The sequence below is a fragment of the Hibiscus syriacus genome, unplaced genomic scaffold (assembly GCF_006381635.1).
Source record: "Hibiscus syriacus cultivar Baekdansim isolate YM2019G1 unplaced genomic scaffold, ASM638163v2 tig00110813_pilon, whole genome shotgun sequence".
NCBI classification, from domain to species: Eukaryota; Viridiplantae; Streptophyta; class Magnoliopsida; order Malvales; family Malvaceae; genus Hibiscus; species Hibiscus syriacus.
The window spans coordinates 529321-550761 of NW_024062871.1; the positions used below are offsets into that span (position 1 = coordinate 529321).

The 21441-nt window shown below is 32.3% G+C and overlaps 1 pseudogene; it reads left to right on the forward strand.

The window, feature by feature from the left end:
- LOC120141792 overlaps positions 1-20860 on the forward strand; it is a 34178-nt pseudogene extending 13318 nt beyond the window's left edge.
- Positions 20861-21441: the final 581 nt, after the last annotated feature.

Genomic DNA, 21441 nt, shown 5'->3' on the forward strand with positions numbered 1-21441 from the left:
AGGCAATGATTTACCTCTGTGGAAAAGATGATTCATTCGGATCCACATGAAAGCCCAACTTCATTGCATTTCCAGAATCTTGTTGTATATTTGAAAGAGGATGATCTTTTAAGTGATAAAAGTAAAGAAAAAATTTTCTTTCTTTTTTTTTGATTACCTTCCTCACGTATGTATAATATTGAACCCATTCGATTTCTAAAATGGATTACTAACCCTTAACTTTTCGAGGAATCCTTCATAAGTGGTTGTGAATGACTGATTTTTCTCAATGTTTTCGACCTTGGTTCCGTAGTAGCAGGTCAAAAAGATTGAGAAATAGAACCATATGATTTGATTCATTTTTAATAGCCATACCAAGATGCTCCAGCACTACTTCCTAAGAGTGGCGCGTCTACTAATTTCAAACCCTTATCACTTAGTTTTCGTCTTTTCGGGAATATATTAGCTAATGAATTAGTAGTTGTTGTTCTTGTTTCTTTAGTACCTTCAGTCGTTCCTGTACCCGTCATGTTCCTTGGATTATTTATAAGTGGGATTCAAGCTCTTATTTTTACAACTTTAGCTACGACTTATATAGGCGAATCCATGGAAGGTCTCCTGGATGATAATAGTGGGCACAATACAAATAATTTAGAGAAAAAAAATGAAATAAATCCAATGGATTAATGGATTAAATTTTTTTGTAAAATAAGAATGGGAAGTGGCACAAAAGGTATGATCCATGAATATCGATATGAATGCTCCATAAAAACTTTTTTCTTATTATTTCTTACTTAATTAATTGTTTCTGATTCACCGGCTCTTATCTCTTTTGAATGAATGATTGAAAGGGAGTGATGATTTTTTTGTCGGTATATATTATGTAAGATTTATTTATTTATTTACTTTATGTGCATATAGGAAAAATCTAAAGTTCTATATGAGGAAAATATATGAACTCTTTATCAAAGTGATCACAAGTTCAAGACACTCATTCATTTGATGCAAAATATTGAAAAATTACTTTTCTATAATGAATGATCAAGTTAAAGAATTAAAAGATCAATTTGAAAAATTTAATGACCAATTTGAAAAATTAGTGAGCATATTGACACAATAGAGAAGAAGAGACAAATTTGTATAGTGTTTCATTGAAAGATGAGAGTTTAGAGAACAAATCACATATGGAGAAGATTAATATGTTGGGTGTTACCAATGTTCACAGTGTTTTTTTTCCAGAGAAGTGGTTATCTGATTGGGTATTATAGATTAAATTAATAAATTTACATGGTCAATATTTTATTTTGGCCATTATTAATGCAAGTGTTTGTATTGTTTTCAAATATTTTATAGTTTAAAGATCTCTATCTATTCGATTTGCACTTAAGAGAAGAGCATAGGTGAAAGAAGTTATATATGCATGTATTCTTTCAGATAAAAAAATTATGAACTAGGGTCCACATTATTTTGTGGGTATATATGTTAATGACATTTTCTAATTTAATGTTTCTTCAGAAAATCCTTACGGATTACACAAATGGTCAGAAGACGAGAAAAAGTTATAATATTGTCAAATTTCATACCTAATGAATAGAGGACTTTATGCCAATTGATAGTAGTAATGTTGAACAAGTATATTTATAATTTGTTTTTTTTGCTTGTATTTTTAACTAACATTATTTTGCAAGTATATGTGCCTTGACATGATATAAAGGCAATTATTAGTTTTTATTAGTTTTTAATGTTGTAGAGGGACATAATTACGTTTTGGACTCTTTTGGCATCGATGAAGTGCGTAAAAATAATGCAGAAAATATTGTAAGTTCTTTATTCATTTATAAGAACTAATATAATTCGTGTAGTTTTTAAATATAAATTTCTGAATTTTGTTTTGACTTATTATAACAGTTGAGTAAAGGCCAGTTATGTATAATTGTCATGCTCATTTGGGTAGATTATTTGAAGATGTTGCAAAATTTTCAATCCATTTTCTTGACTTACCGAAGCAACCAAATTCGTACGTAATATAGATTTTAAATAATAGTTTCTATTTATTTGTCTGAATTTCTTTGTAACAAAGTATGTATTTGATATTGGATTCAGAGATGATTGTGGCATGTAGATATTAAAGTATATAGAAGCTGATAATAAGAGTGATTGGTCGAAGACTATTTTCATGGTAAAGTATTCAATATAATTTCATTTAATTATTGTGTGATATTGAATAACGTTTTAAATTTGTTTTGTAGATACAACAAATGGGAGCTGAACGATTGAAAATTTGGCAAAACTTGTCACAAGCAAATACAATGAAGTTGATCTTTTCAATTGTCATAATTTACGTATACATGATTAAGAAGTAGAGGATGTTCAATGTAGTTTCATCAATAGTGAATAATAGTGGTGTATTTGAGTTTTCAAATTATGACAAACATTTGAACACTATTAAACTTATTATGTTATATTTTTTGTGTGCTAGTTCAGAAATGATAACATTTAATTCAATATAATGTTTAGGATACTTGTTATTATACTTGGTAATTGAACATATGAAACACATATACTTGTTCTCAAATAACATGTTTTTTTCTCTATTGTATCTCCAATGTTCTTTTTTGCCATTCATAAACTGAACAAAAATCTGTATCGTTTGAAGATAATTAAAATACATTAAGGTTCCAGTACCGATATTGTCTCGTTCCGATACAATTGGCATATTTTGGATTTTCATATAATATAAAGGAGGGTACCAATACCATGGTTGTATTGGTACCGATTGCACATATTGGAATGTCGTATATGTACCTGTTGAGTTAATCGATCTACGGAATCGGCCAAGAGGGGGGTGAATTGGCAATTAAAAATTTCGTGGAAGCTTTTGCAGAAAATTTAAAGTAATTGCACAGCGATTTACAGTGGTTCGACTTTCTCAAACAAAGTCTACGTCCACTACCTTAGCTATCCACACTAAGGATTTTCCAACAAATTCACTAATTTGTTCTTTCTTTTGAGGCCAAAGAGATAACCTTACAAAATCCCTCAAGAGTATACCCCAACTCTTGAGAACACTCTTTTTCCCAAAGAGAAGATTACAAATTTGCAAACTTACAAGAAAACCTCACAAGGTAAGATGTTTGCACAATTCTAGAACAAAGAAAAGAACACTCAAGGATAAATACAATTGAGTACAAAAGTGTTCTTGAAAGCAAATGAATATTGGATGAAAAATAGGCTTGAAATACTCAAACTTGAGGTTTGATGCTTTCTCTTTGATTCTCTATTGATTCTAGTTGATTGATGTTTCTTGTTGTTGATCAATGGCTCCAGAACTTGTTTAAATACCCCTTGAATCAATTATGAACATTGGTGATAATTAGTGGGGATAATAGAGCCGTTTAAGTGTGAAAACAATTAATTTTTCTAGGTGGAGCGTCTCATGCATCGATGCATGATCAAGTATGCATCGGTGCATTCGTGTAAAATTCAAATATTTTGACCGTTGAAACACTTGATGCATCGGTGCACCAAGTGTGCATCGATGCATGAAATGCATTCGATGTTTGAGAAATAGCCTGATGCATCGATGCATGGCTTGTGCATCGATGCATCAAATGCATTCGATGTTTTGAAAAAATTCAGAGTGCATCGATGCATGGAGAGTGCATCGATGCATGGAATGCATTGGATGTTCAATTAATTCATTGATGCATCGATGCATGGACTGATGCATCGGTGCATGCCTTTGAATAATTGATTTAAGGCTTGTTTTTGGTTCAAAATACTTTGTGAAAATTGTTTCAAAAATAGTTTAAGTACAAATCACAATTTTACACATTTAGTAAGGATTAGAATTGATCTTGAAAAACTTGGAGTAATAATTTGATATTCGGTTAATTGAATCGAATTTGTAAAATCATTTGTGAAATCTTAAAATTCATTTAACTTAATTTGTTATATCGAAATATCAAAAATGTTTTCAACAATCTCCCCCTTTTTGATATAACAAAACATTTGAATAATTTTAAGATTTGTTTAAGAAATTATTTTTGAAATCGATTTTGAAAAATTTACTCCCCCTTACTATAGCACATCTTAAATTTTCTCCCCCTTTTTGTTAAATCAAAAAGACTCTATATAACGTTTAAACAAGAATTTTGAAAAACATTAGCCAATTGATTTATTAATAATAAGCTGCTAAGATCACAATCAAAAGAGAGATTAGCCATTAGTTTTCATAAACAATATTCATAATAAATGTGAAATGGCATAATTGGTCATATATCTAATGATGCAAAATGAATAAAATTCAAACCAAATATATTAAAATTAAGTTCAAACATTCAAGCATCCAAACATCAGAAAAGAAATATCACCTGCAATTTAAAAACACATGTATGCACAAAATTCAATCCCAAAACTCAAATGAGTCCTCAATAATTCAAGGTTCTCTAACATAATCCTAATGGGCAAAGTTTTGAAAACTATTTAAAATTAATATCATAATACGCATAGTTTTCATGAAAACAACACAATTGAATCAATAATTTTCGAAATAATAATAAATTTTTTTTAAATTCGAAATTTCCAAATAATTTTGAAAAAATTATGCGTTTTGATGAAATTCGTTGTAGAAACTAGTTTAGAATCATCATATAGCCAATGCCCGATAATTATTTCAAACTAGAACTAATCTAAACTAGTCCTAAGTTCAAAAATTTAATGAAATAGAGTTTTTGTGAAAATACCTTGAAAATTCGGATTGAGGGGAATGAGGAGATGTTTTGCGCGATTTAATGAGTGTAGCAGGTTTGTAGGATGAAAAACTTGAAGAATCCGATGTTTTTTCGAAGATTTTGAGCAAAAATAGAGATTTGAGGTGAGAGTGGGACGAACGGCCGTGAGTTTATGTTTTAGGTTTTGAGAAAAATGAAGAAGATGAAGATTTTAAACCTAAAACCGACGGATGCATCGGTGCATGGTCTTATGCATCGATGCATATTCAAGGATGCATCGATGCATTGTTAAATGCATCGGTGCATGAAGCGCAAAAATGTCAAATCCATTTTAAACACTTAAAATGCTAAATAATTTGGCTCTAATGGTAATGGCAACTCATATATATCAAAAATTAATTATGTTCAATCAATCAAATTAATCTTCAAACTTATTTGAACATAAAATTAATTTTTATTAAGAATCATAAACTCCCCCTAACTAATAGCAAAAATACAATCAAAAATTATTATTATAAGCATTTTTCAGTATTTATTAAAAGTGCTAAATTATTTTAAACACTAAGTGAAGATAGGTCAGTTAAACCTAATTCTCTTCTAAGTGTCTAAAATTTTTCTTTATCTAAGGGTTTTGTAAAAATATCCGCTAATTGGTGCAAAGTATCAACAAATTCTAGAACTACATCTTCCTTAGTGACATGGTCTCTAATGAAGTGATGTCTTATTTCAATGTGTTTAGTTCTAGAGTGTTGGATGGGATTTTTAGTGAGACAAATAGCACTAGTATTGTCACACTTGATAGGAATAGTACCTACTTCAATTCCATAATCAAAAGTTGTTGTTTCATCCATAAAACTTGTGCACAACAACTACCAGCTGAAATGTATTCGGCTTCAGTGGTAGATAATGCAACACAATTTTGTTTCTTTGAAAACCAAGAAATCAGCATATTTCCAAGGAATTGGCAAGTACCGGAGGTGCTTTTCCTATCTAATTTGCATCCTCCATAATTCGCATCAGAAAAAGCATGCAAGCTAAAACTAGAGTCTCTAGGATACCAAAGTCCTAAACTAGGAGTGTCCTTAAGGTATCTAAAGATTCTCTTAACAGCTAGTAATGTGATTCCTTAGGACATGATTGAAATCTAGCACATAAGCAAACACTAAACATAATGTCCGGTCTACTTGCAGTTAGATAAAGCAAAGAGCCAATCATTGACCTATATAATTTAACATCTACACATTTACCTCCTTCATCTAAATCAAGCTTTGTTGAAGAGCTCATGGAGTGTTATGAGGTTTCCCATTTTCCAGTCCAAACTTCTTGAGCATATCTTTGACGTACTTAGCTTGATTAATGAAGATGCCATCTTTTCTTTGCTTGATTTGGTCCCAAGAAAAATGAGAGCTCCCCCATCATGCTCATCTCAAACTCACTTTGCATTAGCTTAGAAAATTCTTGGCAAAGAACATCATTAGTAGAACCAAATATTATATCATCAACATAAATTTGAACTACTAATAAATCTTTACCTTTCCTCTTTAAAAACAATGTAGTGTCAACCTTTCCTTTTAAAAAACCTTTTTTCAATTAAAAAATTTGACAATCTTTCATACCAAGCTCTAGGAGCTTGTTTTAAACCATAAAGAGCTTTTGTCAATTTTAAAACATGATCCAGAAAATTTGAATCTTCAAAACCTGGAGGTTGTTCCACGTACACTTCTTCTTTTATAAAACCATTTAAAAATGCACTTTTAACATCCATTTGATATAATTTAAATTCATTGAAACATGCAAATGCCAATAACATTCTAATTGCTTCCATCCTAGCTACGGGAGCGTATGTTTCATCATAGTCTATGCATTCTTCTTGAGTATAGCCTTGAGCAACAAGTATAGCCTTGTTCCTCACTATATTACCACTTTCATCAAGTTTATTTCTAAAAACCCATCTAGTACCTACAGTAGATTTATTACTAGGCCTTTCAACTAATGTCCATACTTTACTTCTCTCAAATTGATTTAATTCTTCTTGCATAGCCATAATCCAATGTTCATCTTTTAATGCTTCTTTGGTGTTCTTAGGCTCTATGCATGAAATAAATGCAACATAATTACAGATATTTCTAAGAGAAGATCGAGTAGTTACCCCTTTTGATGGATCACCTATAATTTCACCATCCTTGACATAGTTGTACTCTCTTGGAAAAGATACTTCCCTTTCTTCAATGGTTGGATTCTCGAGGGGATCATGAGTTTCCTCATCTTTTGTTTCTTCCTTTGATGATGATTCTCCAACGTCATGTCTAACGTCATTTGCTTGTACAATACCTACATCATCATTAACAGAAGAATCCTTCCTTGGAAGGGGATTATCATCGAAAACAACATGTATAGACTCTTCTACAACTAAAGTTCTTTTATTAAATACACGATAAGCTTTAGAATTCAAGGAATAACCCAGAAAAATTCCTTCATCACTTTTAGTATCAAATTTGCCAAGATTTTCTTTACCGTTGTTTAAAACAAAACATTTACATCCAAAAGGATGAAAATAGCTAATGTTAGGCTTTTTATTTTTGAGAATTTCATATGGAGTTTTCTTTAAAATTGGCCTAATCATTACTCGATTTACAACATAACAAGCGTATTTGTGGCTTCCGCCCAAAAATATTTTGGCAAATTATTTTCACAAAGCATGGTTCTAGCCTTTCTTCTAAAGTTCGATTTTCCTCTCAACAACTCCATTTTGTTGAGGGGTTCTAGGTGCTGAAAAATTATGGCTAATACCATTAGAATTACAAAACTCAATGAATCCAAGATTTTCAAATTCAGTTCCATGATCACTTCTAACACTAGTGATAGAGTAACCTTTTTCATTTTGGATTATTTTGAAAATGTGATGAAATTTTCTAATGCTTCATCTTAGTACTTAAGAATAGAACCCAAGTGTATCTAGAATAGTCATCTACCAAGACAAATGCATATTGTTTTCCTCCCAAGCTAGTAGTTCTAGTTGGCCCAAAAAGATCTAAATAGATCAATTGTAATACTCTACTAGTTGATAAATCAATAATAGATTTAAAAGAAACTCGTTTTTGTTTTCCTTTAGCACAAGCATCACAGATTTTATCATTATCAAATTTAAGCTTAGGCAACCCTCTTACTAAGTCTCCTTGAATTAACCGTTGCAAAACACTCATACTAGCATGACCTAGTCTCCTATGCCATAACCAACTATCATGCTCATCCTTAGCAACTAGGCATAAATTAGTCATATCAATAGAATCTAAATGCACCATGTAAATGTTTCCTATTCTATGACCAACAAGCATAATCCGATTAGATGCAATGTCAATGACTTTACAACCATTAATTTCAAATAAGACATTGAATCCTTTATCGCATAATTGACTAATACTCAATAGATTATGATTTAATCCATTCACATATAAAACATTCTTAATTTGTATGGAAGAGGTATTACCTATTGTACCAATACCTTCAATGTGACCTTTTGAATTGTCTCCAAAAGTCACTTCTCCTCCATTTTTGGCGTTAAGCTCAATGAACCGGCTTTTGTCTCCGGTCATATGTCTTGAGCATCCACTATCAAGGTACCATGAGTTTGAATTTGTTTCCCGTGCCTTGTAGCAATGCTCCTTTCCCTACAAACATAGATTAATTTTTGATTTTTGGTACCCAAATTCTTTGGGTCCATATTCATTAGTTTCCAAAATCCTAGTCCCTTAGGTATCCATTGTGTAGGATATTTTTATCTTTAGTAGTAATGAGTTCTTTAGGAACCCACATACTTCTAATGATTTTTCCATTAGAGGTTCTTTGGGGACCTCTATGATTGTAGTTTCTAAAACTTTTTCTAACAAAGTTGAATTTTGAATTTCCACTTTTTCAAAATGTTTTGTTCCAACTTTATCAAAAGAAGTTTTAAGATCATCAATTTTCTTTTGATGATCATCATTGATCTTTGAAAGTAAATTTTGCAAATCTAAATTTTTCTTTTCAAACTCTTCTAGTTTGATTTGCAAGTCTTTGATTTTACTTTCAAGATCGTTGTTGGTTTTGGATATGAGTTTGTTTTCATTTTTCAATTTTGAAACATCATTTTTATATTTTAAAAACAATTTCTCATAATCCGAAGCCAACCCATTATACTCCTCAAATAACTCATCATAAGATAAATCATCAAAATCGGATGAGTTAGAGGTTACCTTAGAATCTTCCCCGAATGCCATCAAGCACAAGTTTGCTACTTGTTCCTCTTCATCGGAACCTTCTTCATCGCTCCATGTAGCCACATGAGCCTTGTGCTTATTCTTTGATTGACCCTTTTTCTTCAATTATGGGCAATCATATTTGACATGCCCCGGCTTTTTGCATTCATAGCAAATGATTGGGTCCTTCTCTTTTGGTTCATTTTTGAGGCCTTCGTTTCGTTTGAATTTTCTTCCTTGGTAAGGTCTCATCATTTTTCTGAACCGTTTGGCAAACAATGCCATTTCCTCGTCATCATCATCATTATTAGAATCACTCTCATCTTTTGTGGATTTGAGAGCAACTCCAATATTTTTCTTCTTCTCCTTTTCCTTTGGTGTCTATTCAACTTTATCAAGGTCCACCTCATCTTTGAGCATCATCTCATGAGTGAGGAGTGAACCGATAAGTTCTTCAAGAGTTAAGGACGATAGGTCCTTAGACTCGATGATTGCCGTCTTCTTTGATTGCCATGATTTTGGGAGGGAGTAGACTAACTTCGTCACAAGCTTTTCATTTGAGATGATCTCTCCATATGATTTGAGACCATTGACAATCGTTGAAAATCTATCCGTCATAGCTTTGATGTCTTCATTTGGTTTTATCCTGAAATTTTCATAGCTATGCGTTAGAATACTATTTTAAATTATGTATTTAGATAGTTTCTTACTCTATACTAGAAATTTTAAAATTTTTCACGTTTTTACTCTGTCAAATAGCGACAAAATATCCAACAAAATTATCCAATATCAAATGTAATTCAACCTAATCCATAACTAAGCCAATATCCACCAAAATATCTAACAAATCCAAAATAGCAGCATATTTAAAATAAAGAAAGTATAAATGATATCCAAAATGGTATAGCCACAACAAAATAATATAATACCCAATATAATCCAAACTAATTCCTAAAATAAAGTTAAGCATCCATTGCATCGTCATCACCATCGCTATCAACATCATCCTAGACAACATCTTGAAGCTACTGAACGGAATACTCCAACATGTCAATACACTCATCAATAATATCAAAACGACGCATAATGTGACCCTCTATCTGAGAGATTAACTCTGAAAGTGATCCCAAAATGACATGTTCTTCAGGTACTGGATAATTGGCCGACGAACTGTTTGAGGTGCTGGCTCTGGTTGTGGATTGCAAGAAATCCACTCATTATTGATGAGCTCGAAGTGAACCTTTCAAAGAAATGAACAATCAATCTTATATTTTAGAGGGAAATGAACATCTACGGAGCAATCTATACCCTCCTAAGGAAAATATGACTTAGGACACAGCTGTAGTAAAAGAAGGTGACCATAGAGGTACGACAGTTATTGATGATGTAAACTAGATATGAAAAAATAATCTGAGCAATATTTATGCATTTATTAATGGAAGCACTGAATCCACCAAATATCGACAATCTTAATAGTCAAATACTTACCTCTACATGGTCGAAACCACCAAGTGATCATAAAATGGAGAAAGCGGTCATAGACATTTAGGGTAGTAATTGAGCCGGGGTTTGGAGAACCAATAATAAATTCATCCTTAGTATCAATAACCCTATTTTCTAGACCTAGATGCTTGACAAAAATTTCAGTGTCTAGCAGAAATATCTTCCCCATGAGATAAGACTTTATGGCAATAACATTATTAATATGTTCATCAACAATATTTCGAGCGTTAGAGAAAAATATTCGGGTCAACGTGGGATAATATTGTGGCTTAAGTTGAAGAAAGGTTTTGAATTTCCAATGCCTCATATGAATAAGGTATGGGAAATTAAAATTGGGAGCAGACATAAATTCAAAATCTACAATATGCTCATCCCAAATAGGAAAATTGTTAAACATGAGAAACCTTTCCCTTTGGTCATATTTCACCTCGGGTTCATTAAAAAACCATAAAAAGAACTTGGTACAATGGGTTGAGGTTGAGGTTCGGGTTGGGGATGACTCGAAGACGGTAAATCTGAACGACGACGTTTGGTTGTAAGTTTTGATCCTGATACCATGGTTGTATGGTTCTAAAAAGAACAAAATATCAAACTCCAGCAAAGCACATTGTATAAAACATATCTAAAAATTTCAATCTATTTATTTTAAATATTTAAACTATATGTAAATCTAATATAATATGTGAATAAATTAAACAAAAGGCACAAAAAATAAAAAAAAAATGTTCAATCTAGATGCAAAAACTTAAAAAATAACATTCGAATAAATAAATAAATGAAATTCAAATCATACCTCAAAATAATACCGTATCGATACGCTTACTCAGAGATAAAATCCCTTGAAATCCTTGTAAAAACCATGAAGTATTTTGATAGTTCGAGTGAAACGAGGAATTTTTAGGAGAAAAAGGAATTTTTAGGGTTAGGTTTGATAACATTTGGGAAAGATGAATTAGAAACTATTTACGCCACCCACAATGTCGCGTGTACCGGTACGGTTATAACAGGGTACCGATACATGTACTATAAATACCATTACCATTCTGTATCGGTATAGATTGAGCATTTTAGAATTTAGGCTAATGACACTGTATCGATACGTATTACACTGATATCGGTACACGTACCACAAAGTAGATTTTTTAACTGTAGAGGTTGATAAAAATAAGGGAAATCATATTCGAAGGCTAATTCATGTACATGTATCGGTACGACCACAAACGCATAGCGATACACTTATTAATAAGGTGCCAATATATATGAGGTTTTAGTATGGTTTGGGGACGCTGGAGATTCGAAATCAATACCGTACCGATACTTGTAGTTAGCCTACCGGTACATTTAATCAAAAAATAAGCTTCTTAAGGATATGGGCTTGATGAAACCCGGGGAAAATGTGTATGAAGCATGTAAATAGCTCCCACAATGACTCGCGTACCGGTACGATTATAACTGGGTACCGATACGCATGTTATAGGTACCAATACCGATATTGGTATGGACTTGATAAAGATCGGGAAAAAAATGTGTATGAAGTACTTAAATATCATTAAATAGCATTTGTTTCATTTAAACTAAACAATCGTTAAATATTAAAAAAGAGAAGTAATTTGACTAAATAAGAGTACCAATATTTATAAGGGGAATAAAATCACAAAACACCATAAATATTGTAATTGCAAATAAGATAAAAGTAATTTCTAACCAACTTCATCCAATCTGAAAGATTAAAACGTAACAATATTTCATGCATGTAAATATTGATTAACATAACTAAACTAAATTTCCTGATAGACACAAAAATGATATCTGCAACCGTCATATATTAACGAAGCACGCTCAGACATAGTCCTGTTTATCATAAGAGTAAAAAATTATAGAAAATGACATTAGATTTTAATATAACTAAATCTTAAATATTATCAATATATCAATATAAATAACAACAATTATATTTGATATTTAATTACATCAGGTTTTTAGACGAGACCACACACTACCAATCTTTATTTGGTTGCCAATCCAAAATTGTTGGATTTTTCCCATATTTTTCAATTCGTGAGTATATGCAACCTGCAAAAAGTTATTATCAACATACATACCAACAAATATTAATCATTATTCTATATAAAATTTAATTACCTCGGATATTTCGTCTTTCATATATGTGTCAGGCATGTATCCGACTAATTTTGATATTTGAAGTACACCAGTATGCCTCGTATCCTGATCAGAAGACTTGTTCGGAGAAGGTTCAAAGGTTTTATGAAAGTCCAACGTGACATCTTCATCGTATGAAACACATGTCGAATTGGAGGATGAACATTGGCGCTTTGTTCTCTTGGGTTTGCTCTTCTTGTTTCAAGAACTATAGGATCGCCAATTCCATGCGTCTCTTCACTTTTATCGGTTCTCTTTTTACACCTAACTTTCACCGTTTGCAATTTGAGACTCAATTTTGCAAATTGATCTTTAACCTCATTGAAAGTTTTTAATGTTTTTTATGTACGTTGACATATAGTCATACAATAAGAGGCAAAAGTGGAACACCTGGCTTGTACTGTTGTTGGATTATTATCTTCAACATCTGTATTCTTATTGTCTGATCCAACATTTAACTTTGCATAAATAGTTCATCCTTTCATTATACACCCTTGAGGTATTTGTTTTGCCTTTTCATATTTCAATACGACAAACATATGATGACATGAAAAACCAACAGACTCCAACTTCATACAACAACAATACATAGTATCATGTGTGGTATCTTTAACTAGAAGATAAAACTTCTCCTTTTCAACATGCTCTAACCAATAACACATGCAATCATTTTGTACATCTATTTTTTAACCAGATAATAACCCTCGTAAGACATTTCTTTGCAAAGTGTAACAAAATAATTTCTTGTATATACTTGGGTTGCATTACGTTTTAAACTTACCAACACACCGTCACAATGCGGTTGTTCATAAATTGTTTTGTAGTCTTGATGACTTTCCTCTCATCTTAGAGAATGTAGTTGTCTATGATAATTCTCAACAAATCGATACAACATTACCTTTATGTCCAGCCAAGTTTTCAATGTTCTATTCATTGACTCGCACCGTTATGTAGTCATTATTGATGCACACCAAAATATACATATATAATAATTTTCTTAAATACAGTAAATAAATATAATATTAAATACAATTAATGTTACATGCATAAAAATATCCTTGCAAATATGTTTATGCCCATTTCTCTTTATCTTTATACAATTCTTAAACTCATCCCCTTCCTTCAACCTTGTGCTTCTCTATTAATTCTTTCCAAACCCTTTCAAAATCGGATTTAGTTCTACATATGTCAGCGCATCTCAAAAACCCGTCGAAAAAATTGTGATTAGCATTAGACTGTATATTCCTCATGATATGCCATAAACACAATCTATGTTTTGCCCCGGGTAGTACTTTAATAATTGCATTTGCCATTGCCTTATCTCTATCACTAATAACAGTAAGAGGTTTATGGCCATCTCCAGCTTTAATCAATTATTGTAACACCCACACATAGGCATCCTCTTTCTCATTCACAACCAATGCACATCCAAATGGCACTGTGTTTCGATGATGATTAACACCAACCAAAACAACAAATGACTTGCTATATACGTTGCACTTGTAAGTCATATCAAATGTAAGAACATGTCCGAATTCTTTATAGTTTGTACGTGATATACCATCAGCCCAAAATAACTTCTCTAAGTTTCCAAATTAATCCCTCATATGGCTCACAAAAAAGAAAGGGTCAGATTCTTGCTTTCCATTTAAATACGCCATCATCATTTCAGCATCACGATCTTGCACTTCTTCTTGTTTGATTCTAGGTAGATAGTTGTACAAATCCTTCGGAAGAAATCCAACATTCTCAATTGAGCCAACTTTAGTCACGAAATTTCGCATCATCTTACTTGGACCAATTCTAGAGTCATGCATGCTCTTAATCTTAACTTGGTCTAACACACTAATTTTTCAGAATTACCTACACAATAAATCATTAAATAACATTATATATATATAGAAGTTAGTATGTAAACATTTAGTTTTGGATACAAAATATACCTCATGTAAACAACTTGTGTTGGCTGAACCATTTCATGATTATGTTATGCATGGAATTTATCAACTTTCCAATGTTGATAACGTTTGTCCAATTTGAATCTAATAAATGCTTCATATCCAACTCGAATGACCGGTCGTTGTTGATGTTTTCTATTTGGATTATTATTCCACCAATCATCTCTACATCCCTCCTTACGGCAAACCATTATCTTTGCAATTATATGACCACCATTTCAATTTTTCACTGTCTAATCGGCTCAAACTCCAAAACCTTTTACCTGGCATATGTATGATAAAATTTTGACAAATTCCTAGTTCAAAAATGACACATCCAAGTGCAGTGCACGTTACAACTGTAACACCCCTAACCCGTACCCGACTCGGATACGAGTCTCATGTGTCACATTGACGTTTCAAAATATTTACTTGTACAAAATAGTGAATAATTTTAAACTTTTCATTAAAACAAAATACGTTAATTTACATAAAAGAGACCACAAAATACAAAATCAATCAAACCATTCTTAATTAACAATTTATTACATGCCAACCCTATATACACAACCAAAATATCTACTTTGTCAATTACTTCTAATCTGATCTTTTAGTAGTGATGATGTCTTTGCCACTTCTATTACTGCTCTTCTTATTTCTTGGTACCTATGTGTAAATCACTTACACGCTAAGTCATAGACTTAGTGAGGCAATAGATGAGCATGTAACAATAGATTCATGAATATGCATTCTTACCATTTGATCGTGACATTTCAGTATGCATGTATATATATTTCACTATAATATATATAATCATGTCATGCACATATGAAACTTACCTTCTTGTATCACTTTCACTTTAATTTATCTTTCAATTGCCCATGTACATTATTGAGAACAGAGGTATATGAGTATATTGAGGTTGTGCACTAATGTTGTCACCACAACTCGATAAATTCCCACTAGGGGCAGTAAATATTTATCCCGAAGGATCACTGGATACATCCCGAAGAACCACTGGATACATCCCGAAGGACCACTGGATACGTCCCGAAGGACTACTATAAACCCTCGACTCTTGGCATGCCAACTATACCTATAGCTCTCATATCATATAACATGGGCTTAAACATTAATACACTTATCATTTCATATCTTTTCATCACTTTTCATGTAACACATATAATCATTTCTATTATTCACATACCTGGATTGTTTCTCTGGTAATAGCATTCATTCATTTAATATCATATTAAAGCATAATGAATTATGCATGAAATCACTATAACAATAATATATATATGCATGTACATAAAAATGGAAACATGAATTTAACTATCAGAGATTGACTTATCACAAGTCTTATCTCTATACACTTTAGCTATAAAATGCACTCACCTTAGCCTTGCTTGTTTTGACTCGATCCTAATCCTTCGATTATTCTGAAACTTGTTTAGGCTCAATATCTACATAAATGTAACATTTCAAAACAATTATCAGAAGCCTAAACCTTAAACTTGATGTTAATAACCTAAACCGGTTTAATGAACCAAATTCTATCTTTTCATTTAGGGGGAATCGATACCCCCTAGGGGGGAATCTGTACCCCCTGCACATTCTGAAAATTTTGTTCAAGCCAGAATTCACTGTTCATTACACGAAAATTCACTATTTTGGCTTCAATTCTTCATATTTCATCCCCTTTTATATTCTTAACTCAAATATACATACTTAAACTAATTTATATCCATTTATTTAATCTTAAACCTCAAAATCTTCTGCTCTTTATGAACTTCAATAATCATACCAAATATTCAATATACTCTAAATTCAATTCTATCACTTTATATCTCTTAATTAAGCTAATGACAAGTCGAATTTAACTTCAAATTCAACTTATCAATTCTTTTACAGAAATTCATTTAAAAACTCCTTCACTTAAATCTTTTATAACTTCTTCATCTTTTGATTTTAAGATAACTTAAGCTTTCCTTAAGCTTAGTTATCATCTAATGATCATAACCCAACCTTAAAATCAACAATTAATCAACAAAATAGAAAACTCACATTTGATGTGTCTCTCTCTCTCGTATGGAAGAACAAAGGAGAAGAAGATAACTTTGCTTTGTTTTTATCCCTAGCACGTGGTTTCCTTATATAATAAGGAAATAAAAATCTTTCCTACAAATGACCATTTTACCCTTTGATTCCTTTAATAATTACTAAAACCTTTAGGAAATACTTCCGAATAAATCATTGAACTATTCAAATATCCTACTTTAATCAACACATTCTAAAGTTTTACAATTTAGTCACTAACCCGTATTTTGGGATATTACAACAACCATTCCATCCTCCTTCATTCCTCTCACGTAGATTTATAAATTCCTATTTTTATTTATTATGTTTATCGTTTAAATATTATCATATTTCTTTACCATTTCTATAAGGATAAAATAGTTAATCCATCTCTGCTTTTTCTTCTTCAAATTTTGAGATTTCTTTTCGGTACTAAAATTAATTTCTCTTTGATATAATCATTGACAACATCTACATTTTTCATCAAAATTGTTTATTAAGTATGTTTAAATTGAGAAAATTGTTCTCAGAATAGATCTTTCAATATGCAATAGGAATTAATATGTATGGCAAGATGAAACTTTTTTATAATATCAAATTACTTTTTTGCGATGGTAAATTTGAGTGTTATAATGCACTTTTAAGTAAAAAATATTTAGGGTTAAATTGAGCAGTTTTTTATGTGGGTTCAGTATCCATTTGGACTAAACTTTTTATTCCCCTCTTTTAGGTAGGAATTATTCCACAAAATTTAACAGTAAAATTATTACAAGAAAAGAATGTGATTGGATAGAAATCTCAAAAAACAAAGACATCTATTAGCAGTAACTATTATCGTTATAAGAAGAAGAAAAGAGATAGAGAGAAAAAAAGCAGTAAATATTTATTTAGCAATGATCAATGAGAAGAAATTTAATTTGAAGGATCTTCACATATGAGATGTAGTTTTAGATTCTTACGGGAAGCAGATGTTAGGTGAACTGAATCAGATTTGTTTTTATAAAAAGTGTCTGATCAATTACATTACGACATGACAACCAAAATTGGCTACAGAATCCCATTCTCATCAACAAAACCAAGCTCCTGCCTTGTTCCTTTAAACACTGTCACAAATGGTGCCTCACAAGAAACTACCCCGAAGCTGGCAAGCGCTCCATATATTCAGATTGTTTTAAAAAGAAAAAAACTTGAAGGATTATTTCCGTATTTTATCCAAAACATTAATGGAATCAAACGCAATGCAAGTACATAGGCTTGGGAGCATTCGGTGCTTGGGACTTTGATAATCTGCTAACGTCCGCCGACGAATCTAAAAATCAAATTTCAACAAAAACCTTTAAAACAATCAAGGTTTAGACTCATTTGTCAATGTTTATATTAAGAAATAAATGTGATATTGGGAATTTCAGCAGTTGCCAGCTTTTAACAATTCACATCTTGTTTAAAACATTATCTTTTTCTTCCCTTTAAAAAACATTACCCTTTCTGTCTGTAATATTCAACCATTAGTAAATATTAATATATAGCTTTTTCTTCTTCAAATAACTGCATAAATTAAGATTTGCTATTTGTTCGTTAAGCACCTTCTTTGTTTCATGAAAGGGGGAGATAAATTTTAAGAAAATCACAGCACAAAGGGGTTGGGGATTTACAAATCAAAGTTACTTAAAATTAGTAAAGATTACGTTTGAATTTATAAGGTTTTTTAATATGATATTTAATTAGACATGAGTTGGGGTTTATGAGTATTTCAGAACCTATATCAAAGAAAAAATATTTTTATTGAGGCCAGATTACGATTTTATGATTAAATTTGTAATTTAGTTTTAATATTTTAATTTGATAAAAAAATTCATCTAATCTTATAATATTATCGACTGGTCTAAATGATTATTTTATTTTTAAACAATAAGAGATTTTTATTAAACAAAAGTTAAAGTACAATAAAGTTAACACAAACCCAACATAGAAACTCAAATGGTGTGAAGAAAAATAAAACCAAACCTTTTTATTGAATAAGTTTTCTAAAATAATCCTAACAATTATTAATAATGACATTTTCTCTATTCAAAACTATATACAATATTGATGTAGGTGTGGAGCTTTAAAGAGTCAATCTAAGAGATGGTTCCGTGAACAATTCTAAATGCATCGTTAGTTGTCGCAAAATAGGGATCTAATTATACGAGACCATCAATTCTAAATGCTCGATTGTGTATATATTGGAATATTGACTAAGAGTGTAGGGATGATTGTTTTTTTTTTGTAGCAACTTACTAATTTTATTTGGATATATAAACGAAATTATTCCAAAAAATGAGGAGAATATTTATTTAGATCTAAATAAAAAATTAAACGAAAAGAAAAAAGAGACGAAGACGTAAATCAGTGTCTAAGACAACATTTTAAAAGAAAAACTACTTTTAGAGAGTTGGAGAGAAAACTAGACAAAGAAAAATTAATAAAATCATCCTAAATTTATTCAAAAAATAAAATTATCTCATATATTTTTTGAATAAATTTAAATTGTTCTTCAAGAGAAAAAGTTGTGAAAAAACAAAGTTGTCTTATATTTTTTTATTAAATAAATTTGTCCAACAAAAAATTATGAAATAAAAAAGTGATTGTTCAATTGGATCGGCCCGCAGAGCCACATTGGGTCTAGGTAACGACGGCCTGTTATCTTTCCACTGCAAGGAGAGGGAACTTTTCGCTGCTCTGTGAAACCAGCCTCACGCGGTGCGTTCCTCTCTAAGAGCATCGAGACCCATGCCTTCGCTCATGCCCCGAAGCCCAACTCCCTGCTTGGAACAGACAGGCCAGAGCATTGTCGACATGGACCCGACCCTGAGGAATGTGCCAAAGTCCAATCACCTTAATGCCCCCACTTGGGTCACAAGCAGGCATTACCCACTCGGCAAGCATTGTTCCTTTATCACATATTTAAATAGCACAATTTCTACATATTTCAATGATGTGGGATTGCTTCTCCTTTTCCTCAACCTCTCTTGAGGTGTTATCCCAAGCGTGAAACACCTTTATACTCAAATTTGATGATTATAAAATATCAAATAGAGTATTCTGGATGATAAACCTACGAATCACGAAAGAAATGGTAGCATTGCTTTTGTTCTTTTTTATTCAGACAAAAGTCCGTAATTGCAGGCTTTGATCAGATGCATGACATGGAACTTGAACCCAATTAAATTGAGTCAAAAGGGTTGACAGAATGCTTATAAAAACAAGTAAATTGTTCGATCGAAGTAAAACTACTCGGGTGTAACTTTCGAATATGGATATATGATCTGACTTCAGCCGAGGCACCCCATTTTTGTCAATCAGTAGAGCAGTAGCAGGAAGATAAGATTTTCATTATCAACAAATAGAGTGGAGCTTCAGAGAGACAATTTGTGAATTTTAGTGCATGGTGAGACCACATTCTTGTACGAGAGTTTGGATTTTAGCATCAATCTCTTAATCACGTAAGAATCAACAAATCCCTCTTTCGTCAACAACCATGGTAGCCTTGGTAACTTCAGATTTTGGTGAGCAAATGAACAGCCAACTTACTCGAGCACCCTTGGTAGTTTTATTCTAACCTTTCCCAAAAAAATAGCCAGATCCAACGGCCCTAGCTGTTGTGGCGTTGATGCTAGGGATGGCAACGGGCCGGGTTCGGGCCGGGTATTGCCCCCGTCCCCGTTTAAAAAACCGGTACCCGTCCCCGTTTAAAAAACCGCAGGGATTTAAACGGGGATCCCCATCGGGTAATCGGAGAAAACCGCGGGGAAACGGGTATCCCCGTTTAGCATAAACGTTTATTTAAACGAGTATCGGTAGGGTTGTTCATTCGGGTAATTCGGTGGCCGAACCGACCGAACTACCATTAACCGAATTAACCGATTTTTTTTCTTTAACCATTAATCGAACCAATTTTTTTTCCAAAATATTAACCAAACCGAATAAATTTCGGTTAAATTTTGAATTAACCGAAATTTTTTAGAATTTTCGAATTTAATACTAGAGACCAGCTGTTGTTCCATTTGCTAGGGAAGAACGTGATGTTGGTATAGGTCTCGAGGCTGATTTTAATATGGCTAATTCACATGTTTCGCTTTGTCAGAGGAACGTTAAAGCTTGTGTAATGGAGACAGCTTGTATGAGATTATTGGATTGCGAGGTGAAAATGAGGGTTGCTGTCAAAGAGATGAAGACAATATGCAAGTTGCATTGATTTTAAATTCTGCTGGACATAAGTTCCACTTGCCAATGCTAGTGGTGGGCTTAGGTGTGTAATGGTGTACTGGACGAGGACCCTGCAGCAAGTACACGTTCGTTGGAAGTGGCACAATACCACCAAACCAACCAGACTTTTCCCATTTAACTAGACAATGTTTGTCTATTAAAAGATATTAAAGGTTCACACGTGATTGCAAACAAAAAGTGTAAGCACTATTTTCACGATTAAAAGAAAAAAAGAATATTATGAGACAGCGAAAATTGAGGTAAATTCTAGAAATTGAAGCGGGGACGATGTTTTAAAGTGGGGCAGTGGGGTGAAAAAATTAATAAAAAATATTTAAGGGTTAATTTAAATATGTTAAATATTATATATAAATAATTATTTTAATATTTATCGGGCAGGTAATCGGGTCGGGGATTACCAAACCCGTCCCCGTCCCCGTCCCCGTCCCCGTCCCCGTTTAACATAAACGGGTTTTTCCCGTCCCCGTCCCCATTTATCATCCCCGAACCCGACCCGTTAAATTCGGTTTTCGGTTTTCCCCGTTGGGTTCGGTTTTTTTTGCCATCCCT